Here is a 14,694-nt window from a genome sequence, read left to right as displayed (position 1 = left end):
CTTACAAAATTCCCCCGGAAGCATATTCTGTATTAAATATTAGTGATTCCTCCTAAATATCACACCGCTGTGAACACTTTCATTTCATCAATTTATTTTCTCTGTCTTAGAAGATTACTTGAAATTCCATCTTCAATGCATTCTATAAGGAACAACGATATCCAGCCTGCAGGCCATGCCAAGGAAACTAGCATCCAAAATTAGGGAGTGCCATTCAACTGGTACTCAGATTTCATCAGTCACTGTTTGACCTTTGTAAACGACATGGGTTCAGAAAGGATTGGTTGCTTCATTGTTGGATAAATCCCAAACCAGCTGAGACCTGTTCGCATCAACAACTTTGAAATTTCTACCAATAAAATCAGAACAGGGGTTTAAACTGTCTATGCAAACCCTGCACAATGCAGTAAGTCTCATTTATCGTGTGGCCCTGTGGCATTTTTAAATTGGATATATTCGGGTTACTGATTTACTGTGGTCAATGACTATTTATTTCCAGGCTATTGAGACCTGTTTATCAAAATAAGTGATTTGTACATTGTAAATATTTTTGTTGTTTGCTCATCAATAATTTCCAACAAAAGGCATGGCTGCTGACACAGGTATGGTGCAATGAATGGCCTTCACCCATGCTGTAAGATGGGAAAGGTGAGCTCAGAGCTTTCAACAAGTCTGACATGTGAGCCTTCAATCTCATGCCTATGGAGGAGAGAGAGGACCGGACAGAGAAGAAGGTAAATTTGTGACTGGATCTTACTTTGGTTAAAACCTCTCCAGCAATGCAGCAGGCATACTAGCAGACGGCATTTAATCTGAAATTCAGGAAGACTCCAGAACCACTGGAGGATTTAGAAAGCTCTTAATTGAGGAACTGATTCAATTAAATTTCTATCACATCAAGAGCCCCCATGAAGTGCTGTGCCTTCTTTCGTCTGTGCAATGACGATACTGCACTGAAAGCTGCAATTTGGAAAGGCTCAATTCAAACTTAGAGGTATGTGTGATAAGGATGAAACTTCGATTCTCCTGCTCCTCAGATGCTGCCTGACCTGCTGTGCTTTTCCAGCACCATACTCTCGACTCTGATCTCCAACATGCAGTCCTCACTTTCTCCATGTGTGACAATGTGTCGTTTTCCAATCCCCTCTCCAACTCTGATCTTTATAAATATCCACAGAATCCCCAGTACATAACTAACATATCCCACATTCTAGAAAATAAAAACACCATCTCAGTCGTAACCGATAAAACATACGTTAATTGAATTAACGTTTGTGGAAAAGCTCAGGGTGTGAGTGAATGAATGCTGGTTGGAGTTGACTGCTCTTTGTCTGAAATTCCCTGGAGTGAGTGAGTGGCGGGGCATGTTGTTCCCATGGAGACTGTAACAAAGCAGGGGAAGCCTGGGTGCTTTCTGCTCGTGCCACACTCTGGGAATGATTGCAGCCTTTGGAGGATCGCTGTTAGACTCAGAGGCTGCATTTGCACCATAAACCAGAGCCTTTCCTGCAGGGCACAGGAGTGTGTGTACACCCACCAGGCCGTTTGAAATGCAGACTGGCCTGTCGGGCATGCATCCATTTTAATCATCCTGAGATGCCGATCTCTTCAGGAGCGGAAGGGCACATTGGAGTGGGTGTTGACACTTCTATAAAATGGTCACCTGGTTCAGCTGAGGCCCTGGATCACTTTCCCAGAAGAAGGAACACTTCATACCTACAGAGGTAAGGATTGAAAATCAGATTCATGCCGTTCCCATTATGACAACAACAATTTGTCTTTACACAGCGCTTCTCCCAGAATCAAAGGTCCCAGGCAGTTTACGTGGGCATTAGAGACCATCAGGTAACGGAGGGGGATTAGGCCATTCAGCCCATTGAGTCTGCTCTACATTCTGTAAGGATCTGGTCCACTCCTCCTCCACTCTCAACACCTTCCCATGGTACCATCCCCTGCAAACATAGATGGGGTAACACCTGAATGTTTACCTCTCCCCCCCCCACCCCCATCCCTCCTCACTATCCAATGCCCCAAACACCTTCCAAGTGAAGCAGCATCTTAACTGCACTTTGTTCAATCTAGTCGACTGTATTTGCCACTCACAATGTGGTCTCCGCTACATTGGGGAAACAAAACGCAGACTGGGTGCCAATTTCCAGCACACCCATGTTCTGTTTGTAAAAGTGATCCTGAGTTTCCAGTTGCCTACCACTTCATCACACCACCATGTTCCAACGCCAACATTTCTGACTCAGTCCTGCTGCAGTGTTCCAGTGAGTCTCAGCATAAGCTTAAAGAACAGCATCTCATCTTCCACTTACAGACACTGCAGCCTCTAGGTTGCAATAATTTTAGAGCTTGATTCCATCTTTCCCACCCACAACACCTGCTGCTGTTATGAGTTGCTTTAGCACAGTCACCCATTCTCTCTTACTCATGGCTCTTATGATTTTTATTATTCAGCTTTCCTTCTGTCTTGGAGCTGCTATCCAGAATCTACTTTCAGGGCTCCATCTCCACCTATCCACTCACCTCTTACCTACCCTATCCCACTCCTACCCCAAAACTGGTCTTCAGTACAAATACCACTGTCTCCCAGCAACTGTCAATTCAGGTGAAGAGTCACTCGAAAGGCTATCTCTGATTTCTCCCCACAGATGCTGCCAGACCTGTTGAGTTTCATCAGCAATTTCTGTTGTTCCTTTAATCCCTCCTTCCCAAAAGACCCTTGTCTCCCTAACATTTCTGGGAAGTTGTTTACAATTTTCATCGGTGAAGACAAAACTAAATTAATCATTTAATTGTTTTGTCATTTCTCTGTTCCAGCATTAAGACCCAGTGTGCAGTGTGTCAGCTTCAGCCTTTAGTAAAGGGCTCCACCTGGTGGTTGGGCTGAATAATCACAGAACGATTTCAAGTAATCTACCATCGTCCACTGCAGCTACTTAAACGTAGCAAAGTGACCCTGAGTTTCCAGGTTCCATAAGGAACCTAATCCTAACCAAACCTTCACCCTCACCTCCCACGTCCATAATGATTATCATCAACCAAGCCAATGAACTGCAGATGCGCTTTATATGCTTTATTTAACTATGAAGGATTACTTCGCGATAAAGTGGAGTTATTTATTGCCTGTGGATCTGAGCAATGCAGTGAAAAATTTTATTGATGCCTAGTCATCATCAATCACTCAGTTGGTAGCCATTATCAGGAGGGGACAGACAGTTCTAGTGATTCAATAACTCAGAATATATTGACACATTGTCCCTCACATTAAGAGCATTCCAATCTTTTTTTGCGCTAAACTGTACATGCTGCTTTAAGTGTCTGCTGTTTGAGTTGATCCATGACTAAATCCTGAAATGTTGCTCTCGCTCTTTGTGCACCTTCTCCGCAGCCAAAACGTTGTTTTCCTTGCTCTGTTCTATTACCCTCATGCACTTTGTACGGTACAATCTGCCTGTACTGCACACAAAACTTTTTACTGTACCTAGGTACATGTGACAATACTAAATCAAATTAATTTACCTATATTGGGACAAAACTAATGCTCAACCAGAAAACAAGGGCCTCCAAATGCTTATCTAGTTTATTGAGAGGTAAGTGGTGTGGGACAAATTTAATTGAGAGAATATAATGTATTGATAAAAGACAACATCATAACATCATAAAATGTTATAACATCGGACGCCATTGAATCCCATTGTGCCTGTGCTACATCTTTGACAAAACTTCCCAATTAGACTATACTCTTTCTCCAATTTGTTCCTTTCCAGGAATTTATGTAATTAATAAACTTACAATTGAATCTGCTTTCACCACTTTTCAGATAGTTCATTTTACATCACAACTTCACTGTATTTGAAAATGCTGTCTGATTTGTTTGCTAATTTGTAATTCTGTGACCTGTATTGTGATGATGCTGTGACTTTAACAAGTTATTTTGTCCTTTTTTTGTTTGAAGAGAGGTTTTAAGGCAGAGGTATTGGGCTGGTTAGTGAAGGCCCATAAAGTAAACAACTTGGGAGGCCTTGGGGTTTTTTTAAGTTGAAACATGAGAAGCAGCCTGGAGGGGTGTGGCCAGCTCTCACAGGCCAGGATTTCTATTTTGTTTTAGTTTTTAAGATTTAGCATTAAGCAGCTGCTGTTGGAGTCTCAACAGGATTGGAAGTTGCAGTAAATGTCTTCTGGCTGCCACTATCCCTGAGTTTCCTCTTGATGTTTTTCCTTTTGGTTGCTGAATTGCATGTGAGACAATATCTGCTTTTTGAATTTGACTTTTTGCCAAGGGGTATGTTTATGGGATGTTAATTAGTAATGGTTACTGCATCCACAATGTTTTCCATTAGTTAAGTTATTCAAAATTCTTTTTTGTTGCATCTTAATTATAGTATTTGAATAAATTGTGTTTTGCTTAATGTCAAGTAGTTTGACCAATCAAGTTGCATTTGGAACACAGCACCTGACATTTACCTTAAAAATAAGAAAACGTTAGGGTCTAGGCTACCTTCTTAATGTATTTTGAGGGAGTCTGATCTGGAATATAACAGTGGTTACTAACACATTTTTCTGCCACTGGCATCTCATTTACTAGATAGCAAATGTTCGTGTAACAAACGCTTTATGATGTTAAACCACTCTATCTTCACTTCCATGTCAGATTGAAAACCTCATTTGATAAGGTGACATAAACCAGGTTTGTTGATAAAATGAAGGTGCATGTGTCTATGTTAAGAGAAATGTTGGAGAATTGATAGGAAGTTAATTAATGGACTGATTACAGAGACTGGAAGTTACTGGACGTTTCTCAAACAGGAAACTTGAAAACATCGATCTAGTGTTAGAACCATTGACCTTAAGTATATTTATTTGATCCGGTGAGGAGACATCAAAGTTTGCAGGTGATGTAAAATGGTGTGCATGTTTAATGGTGAAGAGGATTATGTGGCTTCAGCTGGACGTTGACAAGTTAGCAAATAAGTCCGAGAATTAAATGAAATTTAATGCTTGAGGTATGAGATGGTACACTTTCAGAAACAAAATATCAGAAGAAGCATTCACTCTGTATTTAAAAGGACATAAAGATCAGAAACTTGGGGTTCAGATGCATTAATCAATCTAGAATTTGGAGGTGTTCTGCCTGTTCCTAGTGAATCAAAGTATGTTTTTGCAAGGTTTGTGAAGGTTTGTGGCTCAGGTCGAAGTGAAGCTGTTGTCTCCTTCTTTCTATTTATATGTTTTATAAATATATAAACATATAAATAGAAAGAAGGAGACAACAGCTTCACTTCACTTGGAGGTCGCCACTGATGATGTTACCTAGCCAGGTAATGAAAGGTCTGGATATCAAACCTACAGCTCAGCGAGCAAACCTACACCCTCATGTACATTTTTATTGAAGCAGTCCTCCACCTAAAAGGGCATTTGGAAGTAGACTCCACAATACATTTCAAACAAATGCTCAACACAGAGGAGGGGCGACAAAATTGGATACATTGGATGCCTCTTTCAAATGGCTAGCATAGACTCAATGGGCTGAATGACATCTGGAAGCAGTTGGACCTATTGAAGCAGATGTACCCCCAGAAGGGTGTTTGGAAATCAAATCCATAATACATTTATGAGGGAGTTTGATATATAATTAGAAAGGAAAAATTTGTTGGGCCATTGTGGATATACAATGGAAAGAAGACAAATCAGATAGCTCCCAAAACAAGTAGCAGCATGATGAACCATGTGGTCTTTGTGTTTATAGGATTCTGTGATTATTGCTGAAATACAATACAGCACTAATATACATCATTGATATGCCATACATCACTGATGTACATCATTGATATATCATTCATCACTGATATACAATACATTGCTGATACACCATACATCACTAATATACATCATTGACACACTGTACATCATTAATATACAACACATCGCTGATATACTATTTATCACTGATACACAATACATTGCTGATATACCATACATCACTGACATACATCACTGATATACCATACATCACTAATATACATCATTGATATACCATACGTCACTGATATACATCATTGACCCACCATGTAATTGATATATGACACATTGCTGATATACCATGTGTCTCTGATATACATTGTTGAAAAACCATACATCACTGATATGCAACGTATCGCTAATACACAATACATCACTGATATGCAATACATTGCTGATATACCATACGTCACTAATATACATCATTGATACACCATACGTCACTGATATACATCATTGACACACCATACATCACTGATATACATGATATACCATATATCACTGATATACCATACATTGCTGATACACAACACATTGCTGATATACAATACATTCCTGATATACCATACTTACATTGCTAATATGCCATACATTGCTGATATATTTTACATACATTGTATATCAATGATGTATGGTATATCAACAATGTATATAAAATATATCAGCAATGTATGGCATATTAGCAATGTAAGTATGGTATGTCAGGAACGTATTGTATATTAGCGATGTGTTGCATATCAGTGATGTATGGTGTATCAATGATGTATATCAGTGATGTATGGTTTTTCAACAATGTATATCACAGACATATGGTATATCAGCAATGTGTTGTATATCAGTCACATGGTGGGTCAATGATGTTTATCAGTGATGTATGGTATATTAACAATGTATATTGCTCATATACCATACATGGCTCTGGAATCATTGGTAGCCAAGTCCCAAGGAGAAATGCTTTCTAATTGTCACTTGGTTGCAGTTTTCAGATGTCCTTCTCTGTTCTGTGATAGCTGTAAAATATAGCTGTGTTTTTGGCCAATGCCATATCTCTGTAAAATTGAGCGACACTTGATGAGATGTCAGTAAATCAGGAAACTGTTGATTAATATCCAAACGTTGATGGTGATGCAGCAGACAACACCACCTCTTGGAGTTAGTTCTGTTGCAAAAATCTGATTCGCTTTACATTGAAGCTGAAATGCTATCTCTTTGAGTGTTGTTACAGTATACAGTTCCCATTACATAGTGAAGCTAAAATTGCCTCAGAGCAAAGCAAAATATTACAATAGATGCCAGAATATCTGCATTCTCTCTTTGCTTCTTTATTAGGACCTGAGTTAAAAAGCTGTTCTTTTTGACTTCCTTTAATGAATGGCATGACATCAAGGGTGAAGCTGTGCATGTGCAGATAGATCAAGGCAGCCATTTTTAACAGTGGCGCCGCTCTGCTGCATCAGAAACACCCAATCCATTAAAATATACACTAATCTGCAAACGAAAAGCTAATTCCTCACTCAGCATTATACACTCAGCACGGCCTTTGTTTTTTCTCAGATATTTAGACACTCATCTGTTTACAAGAAAGAAGTATGGCGATGAACTGGTAAGTGATTTTCTAGCTGCCACCAGTGGTGGAGCTGACCCTTCTGAAAGAAACATTTTAAAAAATATTTTGAATGAACTTGCACTTACTCATAATATCCTCCCATCCTCAGGAAGCCTTAAGATTCTAAGAAAGAGACTTTAACATGATTCACCAACCTGTCATAATCACTGAATATTGGTACTTGAACATGAGAAAAGTTAAATTGCTCCTTATTGCAACAACTGTCCAACTCTTGTAAATCGGTTAATCCTGTGAGCAGTTAATTATGTTCCACTTGAGTCATTTGATGTGTAATTTATCATGCAGAAACGACGTGCACTTCCTCTCATACTATGAATAAGGACAAATGATGTGTTCCTGGTATTTGCTTTGCTACTTCTGTGGCAGTCATAGAGAAGTGAGGTTCGTCTTGGGTCCTGACCTTCCTTTTTTTAACCATCCCTCTCTGGAATTGCTCCCAAAATGATTTGGCTGGGTGTAGGAGCTCTTCCAGTGATGGTTCTGCTGCCTTCCCTCAAATATGCATGTACTCTCTTTTGTTCTCAGTCAATGTTTTCTTCACATGAGGGGTCACAGGATTCTGAAGTGAGATTTCCATCCTCATTCTAATATTCATTGCACAGCGGTATAATCAGCCCTTCCACTCCAACATTAACTTCATTCTTAAATCAGCCCATAGTCATAGAGTCATGCAGCACAGAAACAGACCCATTGGTCCAACCAGTCCACGCCAACCATAATCCTAAACTAAACTAGTCCCACCTGCCTATGCTTGGCCTGTATCCCTCCAATCATTTCTTAGTCATGCACTTATCCAAATAAATTTTAAACGTTGTGACTGTACCCACTTCCTCAGGACTTTCATTCCACATATAAACCACTATGTGTAAAAAAAAATTGCTCCTTATGTATTTTTTAAATCATTCTGGATTAGACTGGTGCTGGAAAAGCACAGCAGTTCAGGCAGCATCCGGGGTATTCCTGATGAAGGGCTTTTGCCCGAAACGTCGATTTCCCTGCTCCTTGAATGCTGCCAGAACTGCTGTGCTTTTCCAGCACAACTCTAATCCAGAATCTGGTTTCCAGCATCTGCAGTCATTGTTTTTAACCTTTTTTAAAATCATCCTCCTCTCACCTTGAAAATATGTCCCCCAGTCTTGAAATTCCCCACCCTGGGAAAAGACACCTGCCATTCACCTTATCTATACCCCTCATGATTTTATAAACCTCTATAAAGTCACCTCTCAACCTCCTACATTCCAGTGAAACAAGGTCCCAGTCTATCCAGCTTCTTCTTAAAACTCAAACCTTCCATTTCCAGCAACATCCTGCTAAATCTCCTCTGAACCCGCTCCAGCTTAATAATACCCTTCCTATAACAGGGTGACCAGAACTGGACACAATCCTGCAGAGGTGAAAGTGAGGACTGCAGATGCTGGAAATTAGAGTCAAGAGTGTGGTGCTGGAAAAGCACAGCAGGTCAGGCAGCATCCGAGGAGCATGAAAATCAATGTTTCGGGCAAAAGCCCTTCATCAGGAATGGCCTGCTGTGCTTTTATAGCACCACAATCCTCCAGGACAGACCTCACCAATGTCTTGTACAATCTCAACATAATGTCCCAACTCCTGTACTCAAGGTCTGAGCAATGAAGGCAACTGTGCTAACTACCTTCTTAATCACCCTCTCTGCATGCGACACAAACTTCAAAGAATTACCTGAACCCCAAGGTCTCTCTGTTCTACAACACTACCCAAGGCCTTACTTTTAATTGTATAAGTCCCACTCCTGATTGTTTTACCAAAATTCAATACCACACATTTATCCAAATTAAACTACCCCTGCCCCTCCTCAGCCCATTGACCAGAGTCTTTTGCTCATTTCTTCCGATTCCTCCCAACTGGTTGAGAGAGTTTTCTCTATGTTAATGAATATAATGTAATATGTAAAATATAATCTGTCTAGTCATAACCAGTCCCATTCATTCATATTTACAACATAGAACATAGAAAAGTACAGCACAGAACAGGCCCTTAGGCCCACGATGTTGTGCCGAGATTTAATCCTAATGTAAAATATAGTAACTTAACCTATGCACCCCTCAACTCACTGCTATCCATGTGCATGGCCAGCAGTCGCTTAAATGTCCCCAATGACTCTGCTTCCATCACCTCAACTGGCAATCCATTCCTCACATTCACAACTCTCTGCATAAAGACCCTATCTCTGATGTCTCCTTTATACCTTCCTCCTAATATCTTCAAACTTCTCGTACCAGTCAATCCTGCCCTGGGGAAAAGTCTCTGGCTATTGACTCTACCTATTCCTCTCATTATTTAAGAGGTTCCTCATTAATTTAGGATTTGTTTGCGAAGTAATTAGGATTGTTGCTTTTAGAACTGAGTTTTCTTGCTCATTTTTGGTTCAGGAAAAAAAAGCAGAGGAACATTCACCAGGATCCATTGGCCTCCTACCAGCAGCTGCTAAAGTAAAGGGAAATAGGAACAGTAGTGAAGAAAAGATAAATGGAGGTATGAGGGGGGATCGTAACTGCTAAATCTCAATCCTTGGAAGCTGCTCATTAACTTATCAAAGTTTTCAGTTTAATGTGCACTGCTCAGTTTTATTATGACTGTTATTTAAGAACTTAATAATAAAATAGTTACATATTTGGGATTGAAGAGAATATTTAGAGGGCTACAGCAACTCCTGGAGATTTGTTACTTTCTGATCTTCAGAAATGTGCAATTTTTTAAGTCCAGTTAGAGTACATCTTTTTGACTTAAGAGTGTCTCAAAGTGTTTTGGTCAGTTTGCCCATCCTCCCTACAGCTCTCCTCTCATCCATACAGGAAGCGAGAATCTCAAACCGTTAGACAAGCTGAGGCTCCTTCAGTACTATCTTCCAGATCCCTCTATCTGCCTCACTCATATTCACACCCTCCTGCCCCTGACTGCTGACTCAATTTGAGATAGTTAATATAAGGGGTGTGACAACCTCCTGAAACAGTGTCCAAGTAATTCTCCCCTTCCCTATGTGTCACAGTGTTCACAGCTTAGACTCCAGCTCATCAACTCTGAGCCAAAGTTCCTCAAGTAATCAACACTTGCTCAGGATGTGGTCACTATGACCCATAATGGGATCTACCAGCTACCACATCATGCAGGTACAACACATCACCTCACCTGACATCTCTATTTTAATTACTTAGTTCTTAATTTGATTTTTAAAATGTTCATACTGATCTTCTGATTTGTAGCCAATGGAGAAATCCCCTATTTATCTTCAGTCTGAAAGTAATCTGTAATAGATAGTCAAATTAGTAGCTATAGCAACCAATGAACCTATAGTTTACCTGTGATGTCACTCTCTTGAACTGGGCCTCTGATCCTGAGCCTCAAGTTATTCTGTTAAAAAAAACCTTAGAATATGTGCCAAAAAGTAGCTCCTCTTCCCCTCTTCACTGACTTTCCATGTTGCCTCCAGATTTCCCGAACTATATACTCCCTTGGGCTGTTTCTCACTCCAGCTTTGATCTCTCTTGCCTGAACATTGCAAAGCTCACTCTGTGCTCCCTTTAGAGGAGTAAGGGCTCTTTTCTGTCCATGTCATAGGGCAGGGAAAGCCTTAAGATCTCACCTGGAATACTGCAGCTCCCACAGTGTAGCACTCCCTCAGGAGTGCAAGGGAGTGATTATGGGGTCAAACTTCTTCACCATAAAACCTAGTCACAAAACGTACCGTTTCAGAGCTGAGAACAATATTGGTGAGACACTCAAAGAGGCATTGACTCTCAGGCTGGATATGATCCCTGGATGCTGAGGAGACAATAGAGATTTTCATGGAGCACTGACCACAATCATGACACACTGGATGAGTTCCAGAGTTGAATTGAATTATTCACATGAGTACAGTGAAAAGTTTACAAGTCACTACTTACAGTGTCATACAGTCATAAAGATGTACAGCATCTTAGATACCAAGAACTTTAAGTTGAAATTCTTCGGAAGAAAGTTCGAAAAATAAAGAAATGGGAAGTCTGGCATTACAGACCTTCAAAAGTACTAAACCGTAGTAATAGATTATAAAAATAAATAGAAGTAAGAAGTTTAGAATAACAGTCAATATCTAATCTAATAAGAAAAAAGAGAATTTAAGACAAATCTCCAGTACCATATAAAATAATGAAAAACATACAAATGTATTCTCAAAGAGTACAAATCCAAGGTTACAAAAGGCAAATTTAGTGGGACAATGCACCTGAAAGTGTTTTAAACTAGATAGAAATGCAAGGTAGAGATAGACGAGTCTAATGTGGAACCACATCCTCATTAAATTTACGGTAAACACATTTACTTTTTATTCATTGTAAAAGAGACAGCATGTATTAATCTGCAAAAATTAAAATGAAATGAACTTGATACACAGGAGCACAAATGCTACACTGCCATTTTAAGATTTTATCCATTTCTGGGTTAACCCAACAATGCAAAAATGTGTGAGGTCACTGCTGTCTCCCACAAATGGGTCTGTCAAAGAAGGAAGCATTACATTTACTGTGATTTCAGTGACAGGTGATAATAATGATCCTGTGTTGACTGAAGGGGTGAAACAAGGATTTAATATTAACTTACGTGTTTGTTTTTGTTAACAGAGAATTGATCTTTTATCTTCTTTCACTTAGGTGAAAATTCCAATTGCCTTGAAGGCCAGAATAATACAGGGTCAGTCAGTCACCTCCCAGCAATAAACAAGAGCAAATCCTTAAACAGACTTGAACACTCATCTCTCTGTACAGTCCTGTAACGTTTTGGAGTCTCTCTCGGGTTAAAAGTCGTGATTTTCATTTCATGTCACTCTAAACTTAAATAGATTCAATTGTGTGAAATAGAAACTAGTGGCATGTATATCTAAGAGTTAGAGTTAAGGTTAGGCTTACAGCTAGAATTAGAATTAGAAGCAACAGTGCTGAGCATAGAATTATGGTTAGAATTAGAATTAGAAGCTATTAAGTTGAAGATAGGCTTGGAGATAATAGTTCAGGTTGAGCAGCAAACCCACAGAGCAAATAAGGATTGCAGTGCTGTTTCAAGAAAAAAATACTTGTCTGTAGACAGGAAAAATGTGATTACATATTTATAAACAATTGAGTAAAACATCTTCAGTGAAAACCTTTTGAAAGACTAAAGCTCATGTAGAAATAAGAATGCAATAGAATGTAGACCCTGTAGTTGAAGGTAATTTATTGAGTTGATTGTAATAGCAGGTGGTGTGGTAAAAACACTCAAACAGCAAAGGGATTTGCAACGATTCCATTTTTAGTCATCTGATGCCACTGGGTGGCACAGTGGTTAGCACTGCTGCCTCACAGCGCCAGAGACCCGGGTTCAATTCCCGCCTCAGGTGACTGTCTGTGTGGAGTTTGCACATTCTCCCCGTGTCTGCGTGGGTTTCCTCCCACAATCCAAAAATGTGCAGGTTAGGTGAATTGGCTATGCTAAATTGCCCGTAGTGTTAGGTGAAGGGGTAAATCTAGGGGAATGGGTCTGGGTGGGTTGCGCTTCGGCGGTTTGGTGTGGACTTGTTGGGCCGAAGGGCCTGTTTCCATACTAAGTAATCTAATCTAATACTGCATGCCTTTCGTGATAACTTCAGTAAGGAGAGAAGGGAGAAAGAACTTGCATTTATTTAAAGTCAATTCCAACTTCAGAACCTTTATGCTGAATGATGTAGTCAATGCAGTAATGTAGCTGGGAGCTGGTTAGCTCAAGTTAGCAGGATGGCTGATTTGCAGTATATATTTATTACCAATATCGTGGGTTTAATTCCGACACCAGCTGAGGTTACACACTCATCCCTTGCCTGAATTGTGGTGATCTTCCAGTTAAACCACCACCAGAGTGGCCATCTGAGACCAAGGTGACTTTGCTCATATAGCCACTGTTGTAAGGTATAGAAATGCAGCAGCCAAAATCCCATGAACTACAGTGAAATAAATAACTGGATAACTATCTTTTGGTCTTGGGAGAAAATTGATCAGAGCACTTTTTAATCACTTTTCTTCAAATATCCATCAGAGTAGACAGTTCAGTTTAGCTTCACTTCTGAAAGATCGCATCTCAGTAACTAGATCACTTCCTGAGGACTACACTGAAGTTTCATTCTACATTATGTACTCAAGACATCAGAGTGACATTTCAACCCAAAACCTTCAAAGGAATAACAGGTACCTCCACCGAACCGAGCACAGCAAATTGTACATAAAGGTCCAGGTTTATGCACGGCTAATAGCAACTCAAAAGCAAATGTGAACAATGTTCTTTGCAAGCTGTAATTCCTATAATACCTACCCACTATCATGTTAGAAATAAAGTTAAAGCTGGTACACTGAAGTGTGATCTTTTGATGATATCAGAAATAAAGAGTTGTCATGTCAATGTCTCTGACCTGAACATTTCACGTTACAATTGTATGATTCCATTCTTTCAGTATTTAATTATTGAACACTTTCTAAAATAAATCACATTTTTGATATTTCATGCTCTGTTGTCTTTCTCTATTAATCTCATTTTTCTTTTCTACTCTACTTTGTTTCTGTACATGACTAAGTATTCCAGTTTATACTTTCTGGTTTAGACTCTGGGAGTTCAGTCTTAACATGCAGTAGGAAGGTTGTTGACGGCTCAGAACCCATCTGTTTCCTCAACAGACTTTGCAGTTGCTCTATAACTCAACCAATGCTTTAGTAACCTGCTCCCAGGTCTACAGCCCATTCAGTGTGAGCAGGATAATATAGTTAACTATCACTGGGTCAACTATCACCGACAGCATGATCTGTTCTAAGTTATTCATGAGATGTTAGCTCCAGTAGCATTTACTACAAAGACTGCATTCTTGTTGAGAGAGGTGTCTTGGTATTGTGACTAGACTTCAACTGTTTACACTGTTACAAGATCTCAGACTTACACACAGTCTGGGTTGTTTACTGATGTTACAACTACATTGCTTGATTGTAAAATGGACATCACTGACTGACTACACAATGCACTAATTCCATTGTACTGAATGTATCAAAGGTGCAGTGGGGACCTTTATACTAGAACATTACATGTCATGATAACATCCAGCTGTCTTAAATATGCACTGCCTTTCTGGGATCTCTCCAGTTATACAACATCCCCCTTCCTTTTGTTTAAAGAATGGGCACGTTTTTTCCAATAAGCATCTGCAAGGATACATATAATAGTCTGCAATGTATCATTGTCTATGACTAACACCCACC

At 39.7% G+C, this 14,694-nt stretch overlaps 1 long non-coding RNA gene across 1 annotated transcript; it reads left to right on the top strand.

Moving 5' to 3' along the window:
• The first annotated feature begins 7,359 nt into the window (after positions 1 to 7,359).
• LOC132829158 (uncharacterized) lies at positions 7,360 to 12,385 on the top strand. The gene is made up of 3 exons (XR_009646218.1): positions 7,360 to 7,411; positions 9,841 to 9,943; positions 12,097 to 12,385. It is a non-coding gene; the product is annotated as an uncharacterized LOC132829158 (long non-coding RNA).
• Positions 12,386 to 14,694: the final 2,309 nt, after the last annotated feature.

Source organism: Hemiscyllium ocellatum, chromosome 2, assembly GCF_020745735.1.
Source record: "Hemiscyllium ocellatum isolate sHemOce1 chromosome 2, sHemOce1.pat.X.cur, whole genome shotgun sequence".
NCBI lineage: Eukaryota > Metazoa > Chordata > Chondrichthyes > Orectolobiformes > Hemiscylliidae > Hemiscyllium > Hemiscyllium ocellatum.
The sequence above is the reverse complement of the archived record's forward strand: the minus strand, read 5'-3'. Positions and strand labels throughout refer to the sequence as shown.